We start from the raw sequence: 20352 nt of genomic DNA on the forward strand, positions 1-20352 counted from the left end.
CTTTACAAAGAAAAAGATGTTTAAGACAGCGTCAGAGTGTGCCTGATTCAGGGGGAACTGATGAGATGAGACGTTGGTAGGTTTTCTTTTTTTAAAGGGTGCTTCAAATATTTAGTAGTAAGATCCCTTCCCCCATCCTTTTAAACCCAGCTGGAGCTTCCAATTCTGAAGTCTTCTCAGATTTTACTAATTTTTTGCAGTTCATTTTTAGAAAATACTCCTTGTACTTTCTGCCCTCTCTTTGGGACATTTGACTAATGAATTGTAATGGATTAATGAATTGTAATGTTAAGTCTTGGTATTTGATATTTGATGTTCTTAATTTGAATCTCAAATTTTATCAAGTTGAACGTTCTATAGTAATTTCTGCATTACAGCTCTTTATTTTTTGCTTTCCTTAACAGCATTAATAATCTTAAAATATAAAATTTTATGTATACTTTAACTCCGTTGTTTAGGAAATTTTCAAAACTTATATTTTCTTTAAAGAATCATGAACACTTTAATATTTAATTATTCTATTACTTGTGTTATTTCTTCTGTCCCAAAATTGAAAGGCAAGAATTTAGATACCAGGACTATACCTTTATTCTTATTTAAAATTAATAAAATGAAATCTGAATCAGGAATGATTCTTCTGAAATAGTGTTATTTCTAAAATCATATTGTAAGGCTTAGAAATAAAGGAAATCAACAAGTTTTAGGATGTAAAAAAATAGGGGGAGAAATAAAATATACATATTATGCTATATTTTTCTTCTTTCTGTAAATTGTGCCAAAGTAGGTGTGAAATTATGATAGAAACATTAAACTTCGAAATCAATGGAAAACAACTTGCAGGAAATCAAAAACAGTTCTGTATTTTCAGGCGATATTCACAACACAAAGTTATACATTTAAATCATGTTTTATAAGATTCTACAAAGCTTATGGGATTCTCCCTTTTGGTCATTCTTCATTAAAAACAATAATCATTGTTCTAGTTGTACTTCTTTTCTTAAAAAATTCAGTTGTCTATTCAGTTTGACTTCACATCAGATAGAATGTCACTAAATCTGAGAGTTTTTAAAAATTTTGATAAGAGCAGTTGAAGAATGTACATCCTGAGGCTGAGGTATAGTGACTCAATATATTCCTTAATCCCACTTCCCACTCCCTTTAAAGGCCTGTGTCCTAAAAATTGTAGAACACAGTTTTCTGTAGAGTTTATCCTTCTATTATCTCCTGACTCCTCTAGTTGGAGCAAATGGTAGCAATAGGACCAACTCAAGTGTGAGGTGATTCCTGAATTGTAAAATCTAGGACAATAAAACATTAAATGGAAAGGGAGGGGCTTGTTCATAAGTGTGGTGGGAAGGTGTGAATTGTCTGCAAACGATACAAGTCCACAAAATATTTCGTTACCCTAGCCTTGGGGTGGGAAATACATGTGACATTGCATTCATCATGCAGTAAATTAATAATCGAGACATTAAAAAATTAACTATCTAAAGGAGACAGGATTTAGTATTGTCTTTCTATCTGACACTCACAGGAGAAATCAGGTATCTGTACTTTAAGGACTTTCATTTTGTTGAACCAAAAAAAAAAAAATCTTTAAAAAATTCTTTTTTAAAAATAGGAACCTACGCACCCTAACAAAACCATTAAATTGAAAAATAAGATACTCAATAATATGTTAAACTATAAAAACCCTTACTAGCAGTTTTTTTCTCACAGGTTTTTTTCTCACATTCTTAAATTTTTCTTACTGTAAAGGTACCAAGTTTTCTCAGCTTACAGGTTTTTTTGATTAATGTTACCTAAGACTGCTTTTTGTGTCTACCTAAACCAATCTTTTAAAAAAGCAGAATTTCCAACACAAATTTCAGATGAGTGCTTATTATCTTCTTTACAGATATGTGATTCACCTCTCACAAACAGGAATTCCTGGACAAAAATTTTAACAAGTTCTTAATTAATGCTTTCAAAATTCTTTCTTACAGACATTAAAGTTTGAATGAGTCCCAAGCTGTGATTTTTCTATATACTTTGAAAAAGTCTTCCTGTTTGCTTAGGTTGATGAAAATTCTTAATTATTTTTAATGAAAGTTATTGTATTTGTGAAAAAATAGAATATGATAAACATAAAGGACAGGAAATAATGATCATGTTTTCATCCGTGAAGAACTTAACCCTATTTGTCACTTCTCTCGCTTTTGCTATGTAATTTTATGTAGCTTACTTTTTGAGCTTTGTATGGACAAGTTTTATTCCAAATCTTTGCAACTTTGTTATTTAACCGGTTTAAGGTTTAATTTTAGAATATGGACAACAAAAGAATAAATTTTAGAGATCTTGTCTTATTCTGTAAGTGTACAATGTAAATACATTAGCTCTTAGGGACCTAAGATAATAAATAATTTTTTTTAATAGAAATTTGCAAGTTAAACTAAAATGACTCTGAGACTTCTCTGGCAATCCAGAGGTTAAGACTCAGTGTTTCCACTGCAGGGGGCGTAGTTGCAATCTGAGGTTGGGAAGCTAAGATCCCACATGCCATGTGTCCTGGCCCCCCTGCCCCCCCCCCAAAAAAATGGCTCTCATCATACCTGCTAATAAGCTGATTGGATTTGTATGATTCAGCTGCAGATCGTCGTATATTTTTCTATACTACTTTAAAGCCAGTCTTCATGCAAAAAGCCAAAGTTGGAAAATTTCAATTACTTATTTAATTTCCAAAAGGAATTTTTTTTAAGTTTGGTGAGTTTTATAAAATAATTCATATTAATATTTCTTTACGTAATGAGTTTTACTCTTTAAATATTTAAATATTTGTATTTCTCGGAGTTTGACACATTAAACTCTGCAGGACTAAATTTATTGCATAATATGAAACACACACATGCTACATGACATACACAAATAAGTGTTTTTATTTGCACAACTAGCTGGAAGCTAGTAATTATCTCATGTGACTTTTTATGGCTAATCCATGACAAATAATGATGCCCCCAAAAAATCTTAGTTACATGTTTCTAATTTACATTGAGTGTTTCCCACCTCCATCTTTGAAAGTTGATTTTAAAATACTATAATCCAGAAGAAAACCTTAGAGTATCCATCCCCCACTGAGATTCTATAGTCCCCATTTTTTTTTTTATTGAATGTGCTCAGAGAAGTTATTTTTCCTTTTTCGTTGTTTCTGTTTGTTTTTAATACTAGTGTCTACTCTGTCTATATAAATCCTTAGGTGCGTATTACTGTGATGTAACTACATAGACGAGAGCCTCTTTTGTTCACCGAACAGTGCTTGCCAAGTATTGGGTGTTCAATAAACATTTGTCGAATGAAGAATGAATAAGTTTAAAAACTTCATCACATGGACTTATCTTGGACATGAATCAAAACACCATCAACTTGGCTTCTTTCTTAATTAATTATTCAGAAAACTTTAACACCACCAATATATTTAATGAAGAAAATGTGGGCAATCAAAGACAAGGGTTTTCTGTGTTGTTTCATATGTATATTTTAATATTTCTTGAAAAATGGTAAATTTGATATGAAAAATATGTATTCTTAAGTACTCTTGTTTTAACTATTTGTAAAATTATTCTAGGCTCTGCAATAAAGCACAGATATTTCTGAAATTTTGGTTTATTTTCCATAATAAGTTAGACATTTAAAAAAATACTATGTGAAGAAACTTGAAGCTAAGGGAATTTTAGAGGTAAGTAATTCTTTCCTTTTTATCTTATACAGTACTTGGAGTATGTATTCCTTAGTACACACATCAATATGCAGTAAAAATTCACAAGCTGTTTAATGTGTCTAGGGCACATTCTCATTTTTTCATTTAATTATTATATCATTGATAGTTTATATAATCCAGATTGTGTAAGGGTATCTATACTCAGTAAAGAATCATCTTTATTGGATAATGTAGGCCTTAGTTATGCAAGATCGGTATATCTATGTTCACATTAAATCCACCCTTTTAAAGATTCATATGTTATAGTATTTTAATCATCTTATTTTTCCCCGATCCTTTAAAAATATCAATTTGCTCCATAGAACTCTCTAGTCTGATGAATCCATATCACCTCATAAGGCTGTTTACATGTGAGAATCATTATATCACTGTAGCATATCCACCTCTGGGGGGGAAGCAGCAGCCAACTGGCTCACAGCACAGCAGTGGAGAGAGAAGAAATTTCTGGCCCACAGATCTGTAGCAAACATAGGCTGCTGTTAATCATATTCAGCAGGAAGTTGTTTTGCACAGTTCTTACTTTTTTCTCAATAGGACTGGCCACCAACTGAGAGACCCCAGTGTCTCAGTTAAGACACTAGAAAGGGTGACTCCGTCATCTGGGACCAACAGGTTCCCCTTCCTAAATTCCCCCCAGACTTCATCTGTACATTCAAGAGAATCGCTTGATCAATACACTCTTTAGATCAGGCACCTGTAAAACTGCAAGATCAACCTGATGCTGCTCACCCAGTCTGCCTTGCAATGTGGTCCCCTTTCCTTGAGAGGACACAATTTTTCTAAGATGGAAAATTTCTGTTTCACGTGTTTTCTGGACAAGAAAATCACTTCTAGACTAACATTTGCCCTAAGTATTCACATTTTTACTTTAAAATAAATATTCCTTATTTAATATTTTTACAACGAAGATATGGATAATGCATGCAATTGTTTGCAGTCTTAAAACATCTCGTGGAAGCCATGCTTTCTATACAGAAGAACAAATATATTTTCCCTTAGCGTAATGCATGCATGTCAAATTTAATGTGTATACTAAGCATCCAGAGGATTATGTTAATGGCTGAATCTGCCTCAGTGGGTGTGGGCTTGGACCCGAAATTCTGCATTTCTAACCAGCTTCTCAGGACCCTGGCCCACACAGAATCAGGAGCAAGACTTTTAGAGATTACTAGAAGCATTGAAAACACCCCACCTTATCATTCTCCTTATGTACACAGAGCCCCACTTTCATAGCTTGCACAAAAGCCCACAGCATTCATGCACTCACAGAAGAACATGCATCCTTTGGGACCGTGTATCCACAACAAGAGAAAGCGTGTGAATAGGCTCCTAACATCCCTACCTGCTGTTCAGGCACCTGCAATCATCAAGGGAGACTCATTATCCGGTAATAATAAACAGCCACAGAACTTCATCTAAACAGGACTGGAAGCTCTTCAAAAGTTGAGCCACACGTGGGTGGTTACTGCAGGAGGGTTAGGTCATTTGCGACTCTAAGGAGTTAGTGATGGGCATGCTTTGCGTGGGACTGTACTTGCCCAGTGTAATGTATCACTGAGAAAAGGTACTACAAGCTAATGGATTCAAGATGTGCAGGTTTCCAACTTCCCTGCGCACGGCCCTGGACCATTCCAGACCCCACTTTCTTGCGATGGCGAATGGAGGTTCTAGGGTCAGAGGGTAGGTAGCATGGGCCCTGTCACTCAGGACGGGGCTCAGCCTTGCTTGCCTCAGCTCACTCGCTGATGAAATTAGTTTATTTCATTGTATTGACATGTTATGACAATTATGCCCTAGTGCACTGGTTTAACTGAGAGGCCTAGTGCTCTTAAACTTTAACGACACTGCAGACTAATAAGAAATGTATGTTTTTTTCACAAAGGCAATCATGTAGACATTTTCATTATTAAGCATTCTGCTCAGATCTCATAGAGGAAATCTGAAGATTGGGAGGAAAGAGGTTTATTTCTTGTAATTGATTTTGAGTCTTTTGAGCCAGAGGATCACCCACTCAGCCCTTGCAAGTGAAGAAAAACAAAAAAAAAATTGATGTATTTTGACAGTGATTCTAACACACTCTCTCTCCCTATCAGTAATTGGATATATTTTTGTGCTATAGGCCTTTTTTGTTTTCATCTCATTGGGTACCATAATGGCAAATAATTTATGTTCGGTCTACTAGAATGTCACTTCTTTAGCTTTAAAAAACAACAGTGAAAACAACAACAACAGAGCAAACTGTTATAGCCAGGAACTCTTAATAATAATTCTTTGCTGCAATCTGAATGACTGCACACTTTCCCCATTTCTTGCTCCTATTTCTAAAATTGCAGGAGGATTTATATTTTTTTCTGAACAATAGATTTTAATTAAGAAGATTTATTAAAGACAGTTTTCATTCCTGTGATTACATTTCCAGGTCCTGAGACATCTGCAGTTCAAAATAAACCACGTATTTTCATAAATATTCCACAATTCCCTTAGAGCATTTTGGTATTCCAATTTCCTCTAACCTCTTCTGAACATCTTCACATTTATTTGTGTGTTCCATGTATTCATACCTAGTCAGGATTAGACATTTCTTCACACAGGTATTGTGTTAGGAAGCAGATTCAAAGCATTCCTGTTCTCTGCGAATCAAGACTTTTAAAAAGGAATAAAGACAAATTAAGCTCAGTAACATATGTCTAACAAAAGATCTAGATATCTTACAAGACGCGCTCAGAGTGGCAGGGTAAACATCGGGCTGAGTTTGCTTTGAAGTTTAAGTCATTGTTATTTTAATGAAGTGGGAAATTCATTTAGATAGTGGAATCTGATAGTTACCCAATTAAAGCTCTTTTTGTATACATTAATGTGGTTTTAAGTTTTTAGCTTTTGAAACCCATTTTTACCAGAGAGTTATTTTGAAGATAGAAGCAGCTTGAGCAGTGTCTTTTTTTTTGCCTCACCCTCGCTGCTTGCAGGATTTCCATTCCCTGATCAAGGCCTGGGTCCGGCCACTACAGTGAAAGCCCAGAATCCCAGCCACTAGGCCACCAGGGCAGGCCCTTGAGTATTGTCTCTGGATGCACCTCATGAGTGGACAGTCAGTTGTCGATTAGACCTTGTAAGTGTTTTCTATAAAATTGTAAGCCAATGTTATCAAGCTTGATCAAGGTGCAAAAAGATAGAAACACCCTCAGGTTATTTTACTTGGTTCATGGGAGTTCACTGTCAGGATATAAGTGGACAAGCAGAGGGCAGGGAGCTCTCAATAGAAGCTACCTGGGTCTCACAGGAGAGACTGTATCAGTCCCTGCAGCGATCAGATTAGTTCTCTGCTCTTCCTTGAAGCCTGTCCTGGTGTGCCACGGGCTTCCTGCCCGCAAGCCCTGCGCCTGTCATAACCCTGGGCTTGCACCCATTCCTGTGCTCCTTTCACTACCAACTGTCATTAGCTTCTTGTCCCCTCTGCTCCACAGATCCTGCTCACTCGTTGCTTTGGCTCTTCTGTGAGTTCGAATAACTCACGGCTTCTGTTTACTGTCATGTCTGTCTTCCAGCTCCTGTTCTCCTGTTAACTGGTATATACTATTCTAAAAGGCAGAGCCACAGAGACTGATTTAATCAGTCATGGTCATTTTGAAACCAAACCGCTTCGTTAGCTGGAGGATGGGTCAGGGGCCTGTCTGATCCAATCAGCTGTGGTCGGAGTGGCAAGGTGTGTGGACACCTTTGCTCAGATGGAAACCCCTCATGAAGTGACCTGGACTCTTCTCAGCAAAATAACATTATGGGGCTTTTGAAAAAATAAAGCTATTTTAAACTGACTGTAGATATTTTCCCGATGTGACCAAAGGGAAAGTGTAAATTAACATTGATGATTAACGATGAAATGAGTACCTTAGGAATTCTGACCGTTTCTGGAAGGTTTTCCAGGTTTTATCCTGGTGTTCAGTGTTATCTCTATGAAGAGGGTAGAGGAGAAAGAAAGATCTCCTGACAGTCTATGAAACCTAGAACTGAATTCCTTTTCAATAAATGAGTGACCTTAAGTCACACAACTTTCTTTAAGTTATGGGAAACCTAAATACTTTGGAGATTTATTGATCGTAGATAGGACTGGAAATAGTTCATTTGCCTTGAGTCTCCACCCTACACCTGAAGCCTTGCCCTATCCCAGCTTGCACTATATCAAGAGCAGGTTCTTTCCTATTAGCTATGGCTATAATTTTATCATTATTAACTTTAAAATGGGAAATTTAAAAGACATAAGCAGTGAGAATGAAGTAATGACACGGAGGAAAGGACACGTGGCTTTTATGGCGCATGGTATTATAATTACAATTTTCACTTTGCAAGCCGTTTACTCCAAAATGTACTGCACATGCTACGTACACGTCATTGTGCTAACAGTTGCGGAAATACTACTGAAGCCGTGTAACTCAGGCTGGGACCTGAACCCACTGTCATTTCACTGAGATCACACAGCTGGTGTCAGGACTTAATGAAGTTCAGGTTCTGGATGTCTCATCCTGGAAAGAATTCAGTGAGAGACAAAGTGATAGTAAGAAGAGGATTTACTTGGAGAGAAACACACTCCACAGACAGAGTGTGGGGCCATCTCAGAGGGAGAGGGCAGCACTGAGGTACGGGGTTGGCCGTTTTTATCGCGGTGGGAAATTTCACAAGCCAGTGAGTGGGAAGATTATCACGGCTATCTTGGGGAAGGAGTGTGGGGACTTCCATCAGTTGGGAACCTGGTCACTTTTTGACCTTTATGGTCAGCCTCAGAACTGTCATGGTGCCCGTGGGTGTGTCATTTAGCTTGTTGATGTGTTACAGTGAGCATGTGCTGAGGCTCAAGGTCTAGGGGAAGTATTGTCAGCCATCTGGAGATATTTGGTTATAAATCAGTTTATATCATGTCCTCAGGCCATGTCATTCTTTTAAATATTGTGCCCTACCCACTTAACTGACTCTCATAGGAAGTAAAACCGAGAGCTAGATAATATATTTATGGCCACTTTGGATGTAATTGTTTTTTTCCTACAAAATATATGTACATATCCCCACACGGACAAGCACACAAGTGAAAAATGCAAGCACGTGTACATTTATACGATATACTTGAAAAGCTGAATATATATGTATGCCTATCCATCAGTTCAGTTCAGTTCAGTTCAGTCTCTCAGTCGTGTCCGACTCTCTGCGACCCCATGAATCACAGCACGCCAGGCCTCCCTGTCCATCACCAACTCCCGGAGTTCACCCAAACTCATGTCCACAGAGTCGGTGATGCCATCCAGCCATCTCATTCTCGGTCGTCCCCTTCTCCTCCCACCCCCAATCCCTCCCAGCGTCAGAGTGTTTTCCAGTGAGTCAACTCGTCGCATGAGGTGGCCAAAGTATTGCAGTTTCAGCTTTAGCATCAGTCCCTCCAATGAACACCCAGGACTGATCTCCTTTAGAATGGACTGGTTGGATCTCCTTGCAGTCCAAGGGACTCTCAAGAGTCTTCTCCAGCACCACAGTTCAAAAGCATCAATTTTTCGGCGATCAGCTTTCTTCACAGTCCAACTTTCACATCCACACATGACCACGGGAAAAACCATAGCCTTGACTAGACGGACCTTGGTTGGCAAAGTAATGTCTCTGCTTTTCAATATACAATCAAGGTTGGTCATAACTTTCCTTACAAGGAGTAAGCGTCTTTTAATTTCATGGCTGCAATCAGCATCTGCAGTGATTGATTTTGGAGCCCCAGAAATAAAGTCTGACACTGTTTCCACTGTTTCCCCATCTATTTCCCATGAAGTAATGGGACCAGATGCCATGATCTTTGTTTTCTGAATGTTGAGCTTCAAGCCAACCTTTTCACTCTCCTCTTTCACTTTCATCAAGAGGCTTTTGAGTTCCTCTTCACTTTCTGCCATAAGGGTAGTGTCATCTGCATATCTGAGGTTATTGATATTTCTCCCAGCAATCTTGATTCCAGCTTGTGTTTCTTCCAGCCCAGTGTTCCTCATGATGTACTCTGCATATAAGTTAAATAAGCAAGGTGACAATGCCTATCCATACAGAGTTTGAATTTTCTTTAAGTAAATTGGATCTGACTCCTAGTCCGCATCCCAGGAGGCTGATGGGAAATCCAACTGAGGAGATCCTGTCCTCACTCCCTGTGGTCTGCACCAGTCTTTGGGTCTTACCGAGAAAACTTTGAAGACACTAGTTTATTCATTCTTGCGTATGATGTTAGTGAGATTTTTCTCACCCAAATCATGATGGCCTCTTGAAATCCCCAACTTGATCCCAATACTTTCCTGAGCGGACAAGAATATTTGCAAATGTGGCAAATGGCCCCTTCCACCATACTTCATACTAGGTGCCAAGTATGTTCTAACTAGCACTTTCCAGGTATTATTTCATGCACTCTTAAAACAATAGTACAGAGGTCGACGGGAAGATGGCGGAGGAATAGGACAGGGCGGCCACTTTCCCCCCAACAAAATCAACAAAAGAACATTTGAACGCTGAGTAAATCCCACAAAAAATCTTCTGAATACCGGCAGAGGACATCAGGCACTCAGAAAAGCAGCCCATAGTCGTCGAAAGGAGGTAGGAAATAGATAAAAAGATAAAAAGAGAGACAAAAGAGGGAGGGACGGAGCTCCCTCCCGGGAAGGGAGGCTTAAAAAAAAAAAAAAAATAGAGAGAGAAGTTTCCAAACACCTGGAAACACTGGCGAGTGGATCCTCAGAGGGCCGCATAACTGGGAGACAAAAGACATAAATAATTAAAACTCACAGACTAAGTGCCCAGAGGAAACTCTCAGCGGAGAAGCAGCGCAGACTCCCGCGCCCCCGACTAGCAGGCGGGGGCTGGGCAGGGAGGCGCCGGCAGCAGCGCTCAGAGGGAGAGCCAGCGGCGGCGGTGCTTAGAGGGAGAGCCGGCGCCCGCGCTTGGAGGGAGAGCCGGCGCCCGCGCTTGGAGGGAGAACCGGGCTTGGGCGCCCCAGCCCCCGCCGACGCGGGCGGGGAGGGCAGCCAGCGCCGGGGCGGGGGCAGCCGCGGCCCCAGAGAGGCTTCCCGTGCCAAGCTGCAGGCAAGCTTCCTTGCTGGCCAGGACTTCTTGGGTTCGGGCCGGTCGATATCCACCTGAGAAACTGCACCGGTTGTACTCCCAGAAAACCGAGCGGCGGGGACCGGGAAGGCGATAAGTCGCAGCGACTGCGCTCGCCAAACGCCTGGTCACCTGAGCTGCTAGGACCGGGGAAGGCACAAAACGCAGGCCCAGCCAAGTCTGCCTTTGTCGAGTACCCGAGGACCTGAACCTGAGCCAATCAGACCTGGGAAGTGCATGCAACCCAGCGCCAGCCGCGGACAGCTTGCAGCAGAGCAAACTAAAGCCTAAGCAGCATAAACAGGGAAAGCACACACGCCTCGAGCGGGAGCATTCCCAGTGTAGCCGAGACACCGCGAGCACTCCCCACAGACGCCAGGGGTATTTGTTAGTTGTTCCTCCCTCCCTACAGCAGGACTGAATAGGAGAGCCTGGGGAAAAAAAAAAAAAAAAGTGTCCACCACCGCATCCTGGAGTCAGGACGGTAATTAGACACTGAGGAGACCAGAAAACAGAAGAGGGAGAAGCCTTGAGCCTCCTGCAAGAATAAGACTGAAAACCAGAGGCAGAGGCTTAAGGCCAAATCCTGAGAACACCAGAGATCTCCGGTTCCAGAGAACAGTAATTGATAGGTACTCATCAAAGGCCTCCATACATACACTGAAACCAGGCACCACCCAAGGGTCAACAAGTTTCAGTGAAAGACATACTACGCAAGCTATCCAGCAACACAGGAGAATAGCACTGAACTTCAATATACAGGCTGCCCAAAGCCACCCCAAACCCACGGACATCTCAAACTCATTATTGGACACTTCCTTGCACTCCAGAGAGAAGAAATCCAGTTCCACCCACCAGAACATCTACTCAAGCTTCCCTAACCAGGGAACCTTGGCAAGTCACCCATCCAACCCCACACATAACGAGGCAACTACATAATAAAGAGAACTCCACAGACTGTCAGAAGACAGAAAGGCCACCCGAACACAGCAATATAAGCAAGATGAAGAGGCAGAGAAATACCCAACAAGTAAAGGAACAGGATAAATGCCCACCAACACAAACAAAAGAGGAAGATATAGGGAACCTACCCGATAAAGAATTTCGAATTTTAATTGTGAAAATGATTCAAAATCTGGAAAGCAAAATGGAGTTACAGATAAATAAACTGGAGAAAAGGATGCAGAAGATGGAAGAAATGTTCAATAAAGAATTAGAGGAAATAAAAAAGAGTCAATATACAATGAATAATACAATAGACGAGATCAAAAACACTCTCGAGGGCACAAACAGTAGAATAACGGAGGCAGAAGACAGGATAAGCGAGCTAGAAGATAGAATTGTAGAAATAAATGAAACAGAGACGGAAAAAGAAAAACTAATTAAAAGAAATGAGCACAATATTAGAGACATATGGGACAATATTAAACGCCCCAACATTCGAATCATAGGAGTTCCAGAAGAAGAAGACAAAAAGAAAGACCATGAGAGAATACTCGAGGAGATAATAGTTGAAAATTTCCCTAAAATGGGGAAGGAAATAATCACCCAAGTCCAAGAGACACAGAGAGTCCCTAACAGGATAAACCCAAGGCGAAATACCCCAAGGCACATATTAATCAAATTAACAAAGATCAAACACAAAGAAAAAATATTACAAGCAGCAAGGGAAAAACAACAAATAACACACAAGGGGATCCCCATAAGGATAACAGCTGATCTTTCAACAGAAACTCTTCAGGCCAGAAGGGAGTGGCAAGACATACTTAAAGTGATGAAAGAAAATACCCTACAGCCCAGATTACTATACCCAGCAAGGATCTCATTCAAATGTGAAGGAGAAATCAAAAGCTTTACAGACAAGCAAAAGCTGAGAGAATTCAGCATCACCAAACCAGCTCTCCAACAAATACTAAAGGATCTTCTCTAGACTGGAAACACAGAAAGGGTATATAAACTTGAACCCAAACAATAATGAAAATGGCAACAGGATCATACTTATCAATAATCACCTTAAACGTAAATGGGTTGAATGCCCCAACCAAAAGACAAAGGCTGGTTGAATGGATACAAAAACAAGACCCCCTTATATGTTGTCTACAAGAGACCCACCTCAAATCGAGGGACACATACAGACTGAAAGTGAAGGGCTGGAAAAAGATATTCCACGCAAATAGAGACCAAAAGAAAGCAGGAGTAGCAATACTCATATCAGATAAAATTGATTTTAAAACAAAGGCTGTGAAAAGAGACAAAGAAGGAAACTACATAATGATCAAAGGATCAATCCAAGATGAAGATATAACAATTCTAAATATTTATGCACCCAACATTGGAGCACCGCAATATGTAAAACAATTACTAACAATTATGAAAGGGGAAATTAACAATAACACAATAATAGTGGGAGATTTTAATACCCCACTTACATCTATGGATAGATCAACTAAACAGAAAATTAACAAAGAAACACAAACTTTAAATGATACAATAGACCAGTTAGACCTAATAGATATCTATAGGACATTTCACCCCAAAACAATGAATTTCACCTTTTTCTCAAGCGCACACGGAACCTTTTCCAGGATAGATCACATCCTGGGCCATAAATCCAGCCTTGGTAAATTCAAAAAAATTGAAATCATTCCAAGCATCTTTTCTGACCACAATGCAGTAAGACTAGATCTCAATTACGGGAGAAAAACTATTAAAAATGCCAACATATGGAGGCTGAACAACACGCTGCTGAATAATGAACAAATCATAGAAGAAATCAAAAGAGAAATTAAAATATGCATAGAAATGAATGAAAATGAAAACACAACAACCCAAAACCTCTGGGACACTGTAAAAGCAGTGCTAAGGGGGAAGTTCATAGCAATACAGGCACACCTCAAGAAACAAGAAAAAAGTCAACTAAATAACCTAACTCTACATCTAAAGCAACTAGAAAAGGAAGAAATGGAGAACCCCAGGGTTAGCAGAAGGAAAGAAATCATAAAAATTAGGGCAGAGATAAATGCAAAAGAAACAAAAGAGACCATAGCAAAAATCAACAAAGCCAAAAGCTGGTTCTTTGAGAAGGTAAATAAAATTGACAAACCACTAGCCAGACTTATCAAGAAAGAAAGGGAGAAGAACCAAATCAATAAAATTAGAAATGAAAAGGGAGAAATCACAACTGACAACACAGAAATACAAAGGATTATTAGAGAATACTATCAGCAATTATATGGCAATAAAATGAATAACTTGGAAGAAATGGACAAATTCCTAGAAAAGTACACCTTGCCAAAACTGAACCAGGAAGAAATAGAAAATCTGAACAGACCCATCACAAGCACGGAAATAGAGGAAGTAATTGGAAAGCTTCCAGCAAACAAAAGCCCAGGTCCAGACGGCTTCACAGCTGAATTCTACCAAAAATTTAGTGAAGAGCTAACACCTATTCTACTCAAACTCTTTCAGAAAATTGCTGAGGAAGGAAAACTTCCAAACTCATTCTATGAGGCCACTATCACCCTAATCCCAAAACCTGGTAAAGATCCCACAAAAAAAGAAAACTACAGGCCAATATCACTGATGAACATAGATGCAAAAATCCTTAACAAAATTCTAGCAATCAGAATCCAACAACATATTAAAAAGATCATACATCATGACCAAGTGGGCTTTATCCCAGGAATGCAAGGATTCTTCAATATCCGCAAATCAATCAACGTAATACACCACATTAACAAACTGAAAAATAAAAATCATATGATTATCTCAATAGATGCAGAGAAAGCCTTTGACAAAATACAACATCCATTTATGATAAAAACTCTCCAGAAAGTGGGAATAGAAGGGACATATCTCAACATAATAAAAGCTATATACGACAAACCCATAGCAAACATTATCCTCAATGGTGAAAAACTGAAAGCATTTCCCCTAAAGTCAGGAACAAGACAAGGGTGCCCACTCTCACCACTGCTATTCAACATAGTTCTGAAAGTTTTGTCTACAGCAATCAGAGCAGAAAAAGACATAAAAGGAATACAAATTGGAAAAGAAGAAGTAAAACTTTCACTGTTCGCTGATGACATGATCCTCTACACAGAAAACCCTAAAGACTCTACCAGAAAACTACTAGAGCTAATCAATGAATACAGTAAAGTTGCAGGATATAAAATCAACACACAGAAATCCCTTGCATTCCTATACACTAATAATGAGAAAATAGAAAGAGACATTAAAGAAGCTATTCCATTCACTGTTGCAACGAAAAGAATTAAATACTTAGGAATATATCTACCTAAGGAAACAAAAGACTTGTACATAGAAAACTACAAAACACTAGTGAAAGTAATCAAAGAGGACACTAATAGATGGAGAAATATACCGTGTTCGTGGATTGGAAGAATAAATATTGTGAAAATGAGTATACTACCCAAAGTAATTTATACATTCAATGCAATCCCTATCAAGCTACCAACGATATTTTTCACAGAATTAGAACAAATAATCTCACAGTTTGTATGGAAATACAAAAAACCTCGAATAGCCAAAGCAATCTTGAAGAAGAAAAATGGAACTGGAGGAATTAACCTGCCAGACTTCAGGCTCTACTACAAAGCCACAGTCATCAAGACAGTATGGTACTGGCATAAAGACAGAAATATAGATCAATGGAACAAAATAGAAAGCCCAGAGATAAACACACGCACCTATGGACACCTTATCTTTGACAAAGGAGGCAAGAATATAAAATGGACAAAAGACAGTCTCTTTAACAAGTGGTGCTGGGAAAACTGGTCAGCCACTTGTAAAAGAATGAAATTAGAACACTTCCTAACACCATACACCAAAATAAACTCAAAATGGATTAGAGAGCTAAATGTAAGGCCAGATACTATAAAACTCCTAGAGGAGAACGTAGGCAAAACACTCTCTGACATAAATCACAGCAGGATCCTCCAAGACCCACCTCCCAGAATATTGGAAATAAAAGCAAAAATAAACAAATGGGACCTAATTAAAATCAAAAGCTTCTGCACAGCAAAAGAAACTCTAAGCAAGGTGAAAAGACAGCCTTCAGAATGGGAGAAAATAATAGCAAATGAAGCAACTGATAAAGGATTAATCTCCAAAATATACAAGCAGCTCCTGCAGCTCAATTCCAGAAAACTAAGTGACCCAATCAAAAAATGGGCCAAAGAACTAAACAGACATTTCTCCAAAGAAGACATTAAGATGGCTAACAAACACATGAAAAAATGCTCAACATCCCTCATAATCAGAGAAATGCAAATCAAAACCACAATGAGATACCATTTCACACCAGTCAGAATGGCTGCTATCCAAAAGTCTACATGCAATAAATGCTGGAGAGGGTGTGGAGAGAAAGGAACCCTCTTACACTGTTGGTGGGAATGCAAACTAGTACAGCCACTTTGGAGAACAGTGTGGAGATTCCTCAAAAAACTGGAAATAGAACTGCCATATGATCCAGCAATTGCACTCCTGGGCATACACACCAAGGAAACCAGAATTGAAAGAGACACATGTACGCCAATGTTCATTGCAGCACTGTTTATAATAGCCAGGGCATGGAAGCAACCTAGATGTCCATCTGCAGATGAATGGATAAGAAAGCTTTGGTACATATACACAATGGAGTATTTTTCAGCCATCAAGAAAAATGCATTTGAAACAGTTTTAATGAGGTGGATGAAATTGGAGCCAATTATACAGAGTGAAGTAAGCCAGAAAGAAAAACATCAATATAGTATACTGACGCATATATATGGAATTTAGAAAGATGGAAACCTGAAACCTGTGTACGAGACTGCAAAAGAGACATAGGCATTTAGAACAGTCTTTGGGACTCTGTGGGAGAGGGTGAAGGTGGGATGATTGGGGAGAATGGCATTGTAGCATGTATATTAGCATATGTGACCAGTCCAGGTTCGACGCATGATGCAGGATGCCTGGGGCTGGTGCAGGGGAATGACATGGGGGGAGGATATGGGGAGGAGGGAGGTGGGAGGGGGGTTTGGGAGGGAGAGCACATGTACACCCGGGGCGGATTCATGTCAATGTATCGCAAAACCAACCAATATATTAATGAAAGGTAATTTGCCTCCAATAAAATAAATTAAAATTAAAATAAAATAAAATACATACCACATTCCCTATTAAAAAAAAAAATAAAATAAAACAATAGTACAAGAGAAGTACTATTATGCCCCTAGGAAACCAAGCCCAGAGGTGGAGTAACTTGTCTCAGGCCTCACAGCTCGTAAACAGCAGAAGCAGGACTGGGACCCTGGCGGTCTGAGTTAACACAGTCTGGTCCAGTCTCAAGGATCTTGCTAGAGCTTCCCTTACCCCTCCAGAAGTCACAGTTCAAGTCTCAGGGGTCAGCAGTGAAAATCTCGTTTCTAAGCTTGTCAAGGCAAAGCCAAGGGTAGAAAAAAATTGAAGAGAGTGTCTAAGTTCAGTTCCACTGAGATCTAAAGAGAAAGACCATCTGGAATTGAATGCCAAAGGGCCATGGCTGTCTACTGAAATCTGAGCTCTCCCTGTGGGGTCACGAATCTAAACACCTGGACTGGTGGAAACTATCTCTATTTCCTTAAAAGTGAATTAACCGAATGCTGGAAAACAACTAACTGCTAACTCATGACTGTTAACCTGGTCAGGAAAAAAAATCAAGGTTATTCTAGTGATCTCTTCTTTTCATACTTTCTGAGAAAGAGGACCTCAGAGTTGAGTTTTAAAAATTACTTCCTCTCTCAAAGAAGAAAAAAAAGGTACAAATCATTTCAGCTTAGATGTTCTAGAAAAAGTAGCCCAATAAGGCAAATGTGATTATTGTTTCTATTGGTTCACAATCATATACCTCCAGGTCTGAGCATACACCCTCACACCCCACCCAAGTGAAGATGTTTCAACTATTAAACCTTCCCCTCAGTACCAAACAAAAAAGCAAAAATCCCATCCTTCAAAACACTTACTTCCTCTACAGAATGTCTTTCTGACTTCCCTTAATCTCCTCCCTTTAACAAGTACACAGAGTCCAGAACCAATTATTTTCCCTTGGAGCAGTTTCCTTCATTCACAAATGTAAGACTGTAGGCCCCTGGATTGATCCAACTGCTAACTGTAAAAATTAGGTACTATATAAAGGTGAGAAAGAAGACGTATTGCCCATATATGTGTATACTCTTGATACAATGATCTTTATTTTCCTCTCTATTCTTTTATTTCTCAATCCCTAAAATGCTATTTTCCCAAAAGTGACAAATATTTTCATTTTCTGCTATATATCTATGCCAGCTAAACTGCTCTTTCTATGGAAAAAAGTTAAGAAACTCAGAGGTGTCACCTAGCATTTAGTCTCTTGAAAATGTACATATTAGCACTTAGAAATATAACATATTTCTTTAAAAAAAGATTAGCTGTCTAATTACAGATTTCACACATAATCTGTCAATTGGCTAAATATATGCTGACTGTCATTAAGCTGTTCTGCGAAAGATGGGTAGAGGGCTGGCCTGCTGCTCTTCTCAGAAGAACAAGGAGTTGTATTTTGGAGGAGAAAATTTTCAAAGTAATACCCATATTCTCATTTTTAAAGGTGGCTAAAATAATCCACAATTCAAGTTCCTGGTTTGTTTGTTTTTTTTTTTTGAAATTTGAGCAAATCCTGTACTTTAGTTAATACTACTGTATCACATGTTAATTTTCTGTTTGTTTTTTTTTTTTTTTAACACAGTATTTCTTTGTATCCTAAGAACTGGATTAGAAGTTTCAAGCTTCATTCAAAAAAGTTTTTTCAAACCACTAAGATAATAAGCTTTCTAGAATTTTAGCAGTAATACTAGATGCCAGAATAAATGGAACTATACCAGAGTTTTCAGTGAGGATAAATTAGAAACCCAGCATTACTCATACTTATGAATGGGGACCCCTTCCAGGACCTGAGAGGGGGCTCTTGTCTGACACGGGGAGATGAACTGTCGAGACACACGAGCTGACAAAGCATGAGACTTCCCTGGGCAGGGGCGCAGCTGGAGAGCGAGGGTGAGAGAGCTCAGAAGAACCGCTCTGCTACAGGGCTCGATCTGGGGCTTTTTGATGATGGGATTCTTTTCCACGTTTTCTCTGGCTAATCATTCTGACTTTGGGTCCTTCCTGAGGTGGTGCAGGCATTGCTAAGCTAAGACGGATGCCAGCGAGTAGGATTCTCAGAGGTGGTGGGACTTGTGGCACCCCCTTTTGACTTTTCCTGAACTTCTCCAGTTGGTGGTGGCTTGTCAGTTCTGTGTTCCTCACTAAGACCTCCCGTCGTAAAACAACCCATGCAGATGGTGACTGTGGGACCCGGCCAGGGCGGGTGGTGGCAATCAGTGTCCTTCTCTGACTCAGTCAAACAAGTGGAACCAAAATGTCATACATTTTTTAACTAGGCAAATTTTTTTTAGTTTTCTAACATATACATATTACGTTATACATCCTATATGTTAGAAAACTCATCTATTTACAAGGTCTTCTCAGAAAATCATTTGCCTTGTTTCTTTTCTTCTTGGGGATGATTTTGGTCACCACTTACTGTACCATGTTATGAACCTCTATTCTGGAAATATTCATTTCTATATAAAATACACACTCATACACAAGTTTTCCTACTACATTTGATAAAGGCTTGAGAAAGAACAACAACAAAAAGAGATGGAGAAATTGGAAAATATAAACTAATGAAACGAGAGCACTGAAATAGAAATGTGAATAGACATGAATATTTTCAGTAATTTCAGATACACAGATGACACCGCTCTAAAGGCAAAATGGCAAGAGGAACTAAAGAGCCTCTTGATGAAGGTGAAAGAGGAGAGGGAAAAAGCTGGCTCAAAACTCAATATTCAAAAAATGAAGATCATGGCATCTGGTCCCATTGCTTCATGGCAAATAGATGGGGAAACAGGGAAAAAGTAACAGACTTTATTTTCCTGGGCTCCAAAATCACTGCAGATGGTGACTGCAGTCATGATATTAAAAGACACTTGCTCCTTGGAAGAAAAGCTACAACAAACCTGGATAGTGTATTAAAAAGCAGAGACATCACCGTGCTGACAAAGGTCTCTATAGTCAAAGTTATTCTTTCTCCAGTAGTCATGAACAGATGTGAGAGCTGTACCATGAAGAAGGCTGAGAGCTGAAGAATTGATGCTTTCAAACTGTGGTATGTGAGAAAAGAGTCCCTTGGACTGCAAGGAGATCAAATAGATCAATCCTATAGGAAATCAACCCTGAATATTCATCAAAAGGACTGATGCCCAAAGTCCAATACTTTGGCCACCTGATGTGAAGAGTCGACTCATCGGAAAAGACCCTGATGTGGTGAAAGGTTGAGAGTAGGGGAAGGGGACGACAGAGAATGAGATGGCTGGATGGCATCACCGACTCGATGGACATGAGTTTGAGTGAACTCGGGAGTTGGTGATGGA

The sequence above is a fragment of the Moschus berezovskii genome, chromosome 16 (genome assembly GCF_049115385.1).
Source record: "Moschus berezovskii isolate FMDL1 chromosome 16, NW_MosBer_1.0, whole genome shotgun sequence".
In the NCBI taxonomy this organism is placed as follows: Eukaryota; Metazoa; Chordata; class Mammalia; order Artiodactyla; family Moschidae; genus Moschus; species Moschus berezovskii.